General features: G+C 35.5%; 1 long non-coding RNA gene across 1 annotated transcript; it reads left to right on the top strand.

Annotated features, from left to right (window-relative positions):
- The first annotated feature begins 3,609 nt into the window (after positions 1–3,609).
- LOC135771688 (uncharacterized) lies at positions 3,610–6,698 on the top strand. Its single transcript, XR_010542986.2, has 5 exons — positions 3,610–3,886; positions 5,328–5,384; positions 5,526–5,589; positions 5,872–5,933; positions 6,335–6,698. It is a non-coding gene; the product is annotated as an uncharacterized lncRNA (long non-coding RNA).
- The last annotated feature ends 4,000 nt before the right edge of the window (positions 6,699–10,698 follow it).

Here is a 10,698-nt window from a genome sequence, read left to right as displayed (position 1 = left end):
AAAACACAAATTACGTATGTAAATTATGTTGTGACTATACCAACAGATATAAAATATACATGTTTATTTTTTAAAGTAGCTAGCTACTCTCCCTAGAATTTGTGAGAATTCCATCTATACGCTGTATGCTTATTCATTATTTGGTTATATATTCTATTTATTGTTTGTTTTAAAGTAAACTACTGAGAGGATGATATCTTTTAATACATTCAAACATTTAGACATTTGCTTTCAGTTCAATAGATTTTGTAGATCATAAAAATATTTCAGTCAAGTGACCTTAAACTTTTTCTTAATACATATAATGTAAGTCAACCCTGTATCAGGAAATTATGTACCCATAGTCACGTAATTTTTGTAAGTGTTTTCCATGACACTGACACGGTTTTCACCTTTTTGCGTGAACATGTCACGTATTTCTGTTTACTGTTTTGTTCTATTTTCAAACCATTGATGGTTCGGTTTAGGGTTAGATTTGGTGTTTCATTAGGATGTCACTTTAAGTATTGGTTTATACAATTTTTTCATGGTTTATTATTTATATTTTATGATTCTTAAACCATTGCCCAAACCCAACTCTAACCCTAATGCCAGGCTGAGGGTTAGAGTTGGGTTTGGGTAAAGATGTCATTTTATGTAAATCTAACCCTAAACTGAAGCAACAATGGTAATAAAATAGGACAAAACAGTTGAGTAACCAATACGTGACAGTGACACGCAGGGCTTTGAACCAGAATGTTTTCCCAATTGGTTCGTTCCGAACAGAAACAGTTTTTTAACATTCACGGTTTTCGGTTGAACCCTATTGACGTTCCCAAACCGGTTAGAACAAAAAAATTAAGTTCCCGAACCGGTTAATAACAGTCCATCACAGCTGTGGGACATACAAATAAGTAGGCTGATCATTAGTACATTAAAGGAATAGTCTACTCATTTTCAATATTAAAATATGTTATTACCTTAACTAAGAATTGTTGATACATCCCTCTATCATCTGTGTGCGTGCACATAAGCGCTAGGAGCACGCTGCGACACTTCGATAGCATTTAGCTTAGCCCCATTCATTCAATGTATTTTATGGCGTAACACAGTCTCACCCCATTTCGTCAATATTTGACGACACTTGACCATTCGTCATATGTTGACGTGAAGGGTTTACCTTTCGCGTCATTTTTTGACGAACTGGGGACTTCAATACTATTACGTCCGTTGCATTCTCTTTCCTATTTTATTACCATTTGCGCGTCGGTTTAGGGTTAGATTACGCAAAATTAAACAGTGTACGCGAAATTAAACAGTGTACGCGAAATTAAACAGTTGTCACCTGGCGTTGGGGTTAGAAACAGTTGTCACCTGGCGTTGGGGTTAGAGTTAGGTTTGGGTAGGGATGTCATTATGTAAATCTAACCCTAAACCGACGCGCAAATGGTAATAAAATAGGAAAGAGAATGCAACGGACGTAATAGTATTGAAGTCCCCAGTTCGTCAAAAAATGACGCGAAAGGTATACCCTTCACGTCAACATATGATGAATGGTCAAGTGTCGTCAAATATTGACGAAATGGGGTGAGACTGGGTTGTATGGCGTAATAGCACTTTTGGGAGTACTTCGACTCGCCTGAAAAGTCCGCTCACCTTCTCCCTCTCATAATGGGAGAGGGAGGGTGTTACTGCGCCAAGTCGAAGTGCTCCCATAAGTGCTATTACGCCATAAAATATAGTTCCTCTTTTAAATCCGTTTAGAAAAGTGCTATGTTTTATTTTGTACCACCAAACTTGCTCGTATAACTACTCGTCTTAAATAGGAAAGACATTGATGTGTTTGGTCACTTCTAATTTTATCTCTGATTGGTACCATTGAATGAATGGGGCTAAGCTAAATGCTATCGAAGTGTCGCAGCGCACTCCAGTGCTTACGTGCACGCACACAGATGATAGAGGGATGTATCAACAATTCTTAGTTAAGGTAATAACATATTTTAATATTGAAAATGAGTAGACTATTCCTTTAAGCTTAAATAATTAGTCTACATAATTTTCCTTAAGTCTCTATCTTGTCATTGAAAGTTAAAAAAGGCTACATTATGTAAGCGGCATAATTGTAATTCTGACATGCCTACATTTGTTGAGTGCACTTAAACAGCCGCACACACACACACAGACGGAGGACGAATGCCAAACGGCGCTTCTGGAAGAAGATGCAGCATAAACAGTCGCTCCACATAAAGTGAAAATTGTGTTGTTTTTCATTGCTTTATTCGCCAAATGTATTTTAATGGACTACAGTAAAGACACAGTAGCGCAACTCTCTCTTAAGTTTATACATCAAGAGTTATTTCTCACTTTAGCACCTTTTTGCAGTTAAATTGTTTAAAACACCTTTGAAAAACACATGCAAATGATCAACTTTCACCCTATTTAAATTTGTGTATTAATCCGCGAATCACAAGCGAGCCGAACCGTTTTTAGTATAAAAAAACATCTTGAGATACTTGGTAGACTACAGAATTTAGGCTTGAGCAGGCTACTTGCTGGTGGCAAGCTTCTCTTCTGAGATAAGTCAAAGACGACCGGAAGTGAACTTCACAGAGTATTGCACAGAAATTTTGTCGAAGAATGGAAAAAAATAACGCTATTAACCTGTTCCCATTATTTTAAATAAACAATTCTGTTCCGGAACATATATTTTTTGAAAGTTTCTGGTTTTGTTTCTGTTCCTTGCAAAACATCAAAAGTTTCTAGTTTTCGTTCCGTGAAAAGGTTCAAAGCCTTGGTGACACGTTCATGCAAAAAGGCGGAAAACCGTGTCAGTGTCACGAAAAAACACTCACAAAATTACGTGACTATAATGTAGGTAAGTATTTTCGAGATAATGGGTTGTGTGAGTTTACCTTGTTAACATACTGTAACTATTGTTTCAGAAACTATTGTCTTGGTGGTTGTTGTCAGGGGCGTCGCTAGACCCCTTTTACTGGGGCATGTGCCCCAGTTTAAATCTTTTGTGCCCCGGTGTAAATCTCAAGTTTAAATTTGAGCAGTAGTGTACTCCTTTACAAAGACAATCGCGGCAATAACGTATCTTTATGCAAAGTAGTTACCCAATTTAGGCTTGTAAAAGTGACGAAGCAGTCGCATTGACGCGTGCACGCACGTATCCATGGCCGCGCGCGTTTGCGTCACCGCGCACAACCGCATTCAAAAGGTGACGCCACGCGAGTGCTTATGAAAGCATAACGAAACTAAAGTAAGTTTCTAAATAATAATGCTAATCTTATTTTGACTCGATCATTATTGGCTTCAGATGTAAATCAGAAATGTTTTGTGCAAAGCAGGGAAAGGGAAGAAGAAAGGAGAGATGATGAGTTTAAAGGAGGTAAGACAAACTACATCCTCACCCTGTCAGGTCTCAAACAAAGGAAAAATCTCAGGAAAACCTCTGTCAAGTCTATAGAATTGCATCGTTCCTGAGAAAATCAACAGATGTATGTAATATACTGTTCTGTATTTTGAGATATGAAATTAATATTTAGTTTACTAATATTTAACTCTAGGACACTAACTTACATAACAGTTAGCAGTAACTACATTGTTAGATGTCGCTGTAGATTTAGCAGTACATTACTGTAAAAATCCACAGTACTATACTGTATGTGTACATTACAGTACAGTACTGCAGTTCATAATGCATTCTGGGTAAATTTGTTTGAGCGGGAAAATTTTACAGTATATTTTGGTCTTGATGTAACCTTGCTCTAGCCATTGCTGTAATGTGCCAGGTGTACTTGCAATAATCAGAGAAAGTGCGCCAGAGTCAAATCACACAGAGGGAGAGAGAGCACAACTCCTGGCTGCAGCTGAAGGAGGACGATTGATTTCTGGCAGTTCGGTAAGTTTGAAATATTTCTGTTTCATGAAAACTTAATTTTTAGTTTAAGAATGTTGTCAATAGTTTGTCACAATATTGTTTTAAACGTGCAATGAGAGAGAAAAACGGTCGCCAACAAAGTTTCAATCTCCCTCAGAAAGTAAGCTAACGTTACACACAGATGTCTACCGCTGCTTTAACTCGCTTTACACCTTTATTAATGAATATAGGGTTGTTTTAACTAAATTATGAGGGTTTTGGTGAGTTTATATTGTGTTGAAAGTGTGGTGACAATGAAACTATTTTTAACGAAATGGACAAAGACAACCCGCCAGCGCGGTCTTGCGGTCCCAGCATAATGGTCGTTTATCTCGGCGTTTCATCCGTTCAGTTAGCGTCAGAGAAAAGTATTAAGTTCGACTGTTTGGCAAGGCTGACTCGTGGTTGTAAACAGACAGTAGTACCGAACTACTCCACAGAAGTGAAAACAAGAAACCTCATATTTAACTGGATACATGCATCGAACTCATCGCAGCTTTAACTTCGACCAAATATCATTCAGACCTCGGCTCATCTTAATATCAGATGAACGTAAGGGATTGCCGCGCTTATTGTTGTTGTTATTATATTACGGTATATCAGCAAAAGCAGAGAATATCTTCTCTTAAGCGTTTTACACGCCCAGTAAGTTGTCCAATACATTTTTATGGCATATTGTCCACCACTTCAGATGCATTACATGCAGTATATATAAGTTTCCAAAACACATCAAATCAATGCACGAAAAGAGAATGGGCTCCGCATTTACGTACCTTTGTCTTCTCGTCTCTGTCATCTGATCCTTCATCGCTGGATGTAAAATAGTCCAATATAACATCGTGTAGGAAACTGGCATCACCAGGATTGCTCAGATTTAGGCGATCATGTTTATCTTAAAAGTGAGCAGCTAGCTACTTAGTTAAAAAACTTTGCGTGAAATAGCGTGTTACACCGCAGCCGGTCCGGGTTAAACATTAGGGGCAGTCTTTTTACCTTGTCACTATAAATCGCTATTTTCTGCACTAAACGAGACATTTTCAGAGATTTTCTGTAGACAAGATGTTATAGAATAATAATAAAAAAAAGGCTTATTTAGATATTTATATATAATATAACAACTAATATATATATTTGTTTTACAACTGACTAAACACTTACAGAAAGGTTTTATTTGTTAGCATAGCATGATAATTAATACATTTTTAAATCAATCACTTTGTCTCTGCACAATGAACATTATCAAATATTATTAATGTTGTAAAATATATTGTTCATTGTTAGTTCATATTAGCTAAGGCATTACCAAATGTTAAGTAATAAACTATTGTAGTAAAGTGTTACTAAATTTTCTTTTACCATTTCCTTCACAATGTCTACTTATTTCTATGGCTAACAGATTTTGTAACATTTGTATTTTTTACAGTCTTACCATTGCTTGTAAGCTGGATTGGGTAAGATGGATCATCTTTAAAGGAACCAGGCAAGTACATGAAGTACAGTTACAAGTCATGTATTTTTTCGACTGCAATATTAAATGCTTTCACGTCACATGTAAAAGTACACAGGAATGTGGCTGATCACTTTTTATTTGTAGTTTACATGAGTGTCCTTGCACTTTCAGGAGTTAAGGCAGATGTGGAGGCACAACGGGTGATACCAGACACACACCAAGCACATTATGTTCGGTAAGTTTGTACTTTACCACTACAGCTTCTTTAAATACCCATGTATACACTCATTCACAATTCCCACACACAACACTGTAACACGACCATACACAACATGTACAGAATTGTCTTAGTTTGCCATGTAGAAATATACAAACAGAAATATTTAGACTTTGGTTATAAGAAATTTAATAATTGTATTTATTGAGCAGAGGTGTCCCTGGACTTTATTGACAAAAGATTTTGTTTTCAGAATAAAAAGTTGTGTCCAAATCAGTAACAATTTTACTTTCTGTTCAGGACATTCAATCATGACATGATCCATGTGGATGCTGTCCATTGAGGAAAGAGTTTGTTCCGAGGTAAGTGAATCTTCTGTATTTTAATGTAATTAGGTGTGGAACAGTAGAATAAGAGCAAAAGGTTTCAGAATAGGAGTAAGTTCAAGGCTGAGTTTAGTTTTTTAAAAATCTTTTTCTATCTTATATTTGTTGACTTTGGGGCGGTTTCCCGGACCAGGATTAGCTTAATCCAGGACTAGGCCTTAGTTTAATTAGGAAATATAACTAGTTTTAACAAACATGCCTTACTAAAAACATTACCTGTGTGCATTTTGAGGTAAAACAAAGGGCACTGATGTATTTTAAGATATGTCAGTGCAAGTTATTTTCAGTTTGGAGAGCTCTTAAAAGTGTTTAAGTCTAGGACTAGTCTAATCCCTGTCCGGGAAACCGCCCCTTAATGTTTATGATATTTCTAACAGGTTTCTGGATAGAATTAAGTCCAAAGATGGGAAAAAGTGCACATCCAGACAAGGAGCAAGCAAAAAGACAAGGAACTTGGTGCAGAGAAAAGCTGTGGCCATTAACCCCCATGTGAACAGCTTCATGCAGTCCCTGATTGAGTTCGAATGGACGACTTCAAAGTAAAGGCCACTGTGGTCTGTCTGCCACAGTTTAATGCATTTATTTTTAGTGTTAAATGAAATTCAAGTAGAATATTTAAAACTATGGGCCAGTGTTCTTTTTACCACAGTGAAATGTTACCTTTTAGTCGATGATGGACTTTAAACTGAAAACTTCAAACTATGGAACAGTGTTCTATTTGCCAGAGTTAAATATGTTACAGCAGGGGTCTCCAAACTTGTTTATACCTTTTGATTTTATTTTATTTAACTTGTTTATATGTTTATTATTGTTTAAAATCTTGTTTTAAATATGTTTTGTTTCAATTAAATGTTTTTTTAAATAAAATTTTGATACATACATTGCTTGGATTGCCTTTTAATTCATTATGTTTTAATTTAGCATTTTTACCATATTAATAACTATAGATTTAAACCTAAATATCTAGCTATTATATATAATATTATTGTATTAACTGTAATAAGTAATTAATAGTATTTATGGGTCAATATAGACATTACAGTAAATTACTGTAAAAATAGACTACTGTAATAAAATATTGTAAAATTACAGTACAGTACTGCTTTGTAACTGTACAGTACTAGTTTGTGTACTGTAAAATGGTATTACAGTACAGTACTGTAAAACCAAAATACAGTAACTTACTGGCAACCGTGCTGCCAGTACCGTACTGTAAAAATACAGGGAAATCGTTAACAGTGTATGACAGAGATTATTTAGTATAGCAGTCATAAAATGACTGGTTTCTTAAAATATTCTTGTAAAAATAAGTTAATAATCATTGCTGTCATTGTATAATGTAGAAAATATTTCTCTGCTGTCATTATTTCCAAACATGTTATGCTATTTATGCCTCCAAACATGTTAATAACGTAAGGTATGATGAAGATTAAACTTGTATATATGTATCTTTCGCAGTAACTGTTGCACTAGAATAGTGGGTTAAGCAAATGACATTGTATAGAAGTGTTGCACACTTCTCGCACACAGCAGGCTTTCAAAAAAAAGTCAGCAAAAATTGGGCGCCTGTGCCCCAGTAGAGCTTTATGTCTAGCAACGCCCCTGGTTGTTGTTATTTGGTTATAAGACAGCTACTAATATGTTAGATGCACATTTTCATGAATTTTCGCAAGAAGTTACAAATAGCACTGAGTGCCATAAAAATTGTTCCAGTGTAAAGTTATAGTAAATTATGTGTCATTTTTTAAAATGATTTATACATAATGTTAATGTTAGTAAATTAAACTGTAAATGATAAAGCACAATTAGACAAATCAGTTAATTACACATACTCACCGTGAATTCTTGAGGCCTCACACAGCAGAGTCTAGATGAACTCTGCAAAACAAAAATTCACCTGTTAAAGTTTCGTGGGGGTGGAGTTTTTCAAAATCCCTTAAGCTGGTATTTACATTCAGACATTCAGTCTTTTCTTTAGCAGCATCAGAAATCAACACAAATCTTAACTACAATCTAAATACAAAGAATAAAGTAAATATATTTCATCCATGTATTTATTTTTATGTTGAATATTTTGCTTATTATAAAACTCTTCAGTGGTTTTGATAGCTAAATTATTGGCTCTCAATATATTCCTGATATCTTGATATTCTTCTGTTACTGTACCTGAAAAAAATTTATACTTATAATTTAGTAAGATTCCAATAATTTGGTAATTGAATGTTTAAGCATTCAAAGGGATAGTTCACCCAAAAAAGGAAAATTCTGTCATCTTTTTCTCATCCTCCTGTTGTTCTAAACCTGTATGAATTTGAACACAAAAGAAGATATTTTAATAGATGATGGTAAGCACAAAGGTGATTGTTGATCATTTATGTCCATAGTAGGAAAACAAATATTAGTAGCCTATTGTGATAAATGAGGATGATGAAGATATTTTGATCAATGATGGTAAGCACACAGTTGACAGTACCCATTGAATTTCATCGTATGGAATATTGTTTTTCCTAAGTCAATGGTTACAATCAGCTGTGTGCTTACCATCATTTATAAAAATATCTTCTTTTGTTTTCATCAGAAAAAAGAAATTCATACAGGTTTAAAACAACATGAGGATGACTTTAAAGTAATTACATTTATGCACTTGGCAGACGCTTTTATCAATAGTGACTTACAGTACAGTGCATTACAAGGTTTGGTTTTTTGCTCTATAGGTTTACATTTTTTTTAACAGTATGTGTTCCCTTAAAAAGATCCAATGACCATTTGTAAAAAGAATATCGCAATGAGGTTATTATAAGGCAAATATATAAGAGAATAATGTTTTTTTACTAAAGCATTAATCGTCTTTTACATTTCACAAAGGTGGCACATGACAAATGTTAGCATTTCCATATTTCTATTGGGTTTTGATACACAAGTTTGTAGTCTTTTACAGTAAATGGTGTGTTGTGTAAAATATACAAGCAAATAGCCAACAGAGAATATGTTTTGAAAAATAATATTGGATTAGTATGAAACCTCTCAGCTAGACATTGTAAGCATCATCAGCAGCATTTGTAGACTTGCGTGCCATGTAAAGCTATAGGGAAACACAGGCATTTGCTTTCCATCATTTGTTTTTAAAATGACACGCAAAAGGATATTTTTGCTTGGGTTTTCCATGAATTTCCATGACCTTCATGTGATGTTGCTATGGAGTAGTTTTGTGTACCTGTTACAGGGAGAATGTGCACTGGGGTTAAATGTCAGCATCCAGTGGGGACCAACTCAGGGTTTCTATTCCTACAAAAATAAAACCAGTAAAATTGGATTTGGTGACCCTACTCCATTACAACAACCCACTGTTATAAATCATTATTATCAAGTAGAAAATTTTAAAGGTCATTTAGGTTCAAGTCTGTTTTTCATCAAATAAATAACAGCATAACCAGGCACCAGGATATTGTGTTTTAAAGGCTGGTTTAAAGGCATCTACCAGCATAAATCAGCCTGGACCAGCATGGTCTGATTTTGTCAACTGTCTTTTGGCTTGACTTTGACATCTTTGTCTTTATGGATAGTTTTGTCGTCACGCACTAAGAGGAGCAAGAGAGCGCTATCTGCCGTTGTCAGCAGGTTAAGAAGTAAGTAATTTCTTTAGTTTAGCCTAATACTGAATAGTTATTGTGCAATAAAATGCACTAAGCGACAAGGAGATAATCATGGGCTATGCTTCTACAGAATGCCGTAAGAGATGAAAACCCAAAAATTTAGGAGGAATTTGGGAGTTTTGTGACATAAACATAATACATCTCTCTCTCCAGTTAGGGGAAACAATAGCAGCCATCAATATACACTCGTATTTACAGTAACCACTTAATTAAAGATAACCTCACATAAACACTGGATATATATGAATAATTGTATTTTTAGCCATAAATTATATTTTCATATACTTTTCTCACCTAGATTGTTGTTGCGTACTGAGCTCCCTACCTCTCATGAATCAGTATTTCACGTTCACGGGACAACGCACACTGTGCTTTTCAGAACGATGAGCTATGTAAAAATCCAACGAATTTCAGAAAGGCAGGGCATAAAGGAGCAACAATAATGTACCGTATGTGGACAATAATGTGTTTTTTGATCCATAAACCATGCGAACATGTAAGGGTGGATTCACTACAGTGGTTTAGGCTGTTTTACACAGAAACGATCTGAAGAGAAAAAGCAAAAGTGGCGTTGCATTATCACTTTTCATTCCACGTTTATACGAGCGTTTTGGGGGGGAAATCTGTGTGGATATGGTAACGCAAAAGTGTGTGATATTTGATGTAGTATGCACTCCAGGCAGCTAGGTGGCAATGAGAAACATTGACACACAACAACACCAAGTCCAAGCACCTGCGTACAACCCTCTTCCATGTTCTCCCAGGTCTTGTCCAAAGCCGTCTGGTTTGCCTCTGGTGAATTGGCACATCAACAATTTGGTAATTAATGCACCTTCTGTGATCAGTAATACTAGCTGTGAATATTTTGTACAACTGCTGAAAAGACTAAGACATATGGAAATAATCCGACATGTTTGTTGGTATTTTCCTGAACTGGCGCATGCCTGTGACGTAAACACCTACGTGACGAGAGCCACCGTTTTTAAGATTTCCACTCTGGGGAGTAGTTACACTTTTTTGCATTTTTTAAGCCCCAAAAACACCGTCGCCATGTAAAGAAAGGCACATCCCATAAAATATTTTTACAT

This window comes from Paramisgurnus dabryanus, chromosome 19 (assembly GCF_030506205.2).
Source record: "Paramisgurnus dabryanus chromosome 19, PD_genome_1.1, whole genome shotgun sequence".
Lineage (NCBI taxonomy): Eukaryota > Metazoa > Chordata > Actinopteri > Cypriniformes > Cobitidae > Paramisgurnus > Paramisgurnus dabryanus.
Note: the sequence above shows the minus strand (reverse complement) of the source record. Positions and strands in the feature narration are given on the sequence as shown.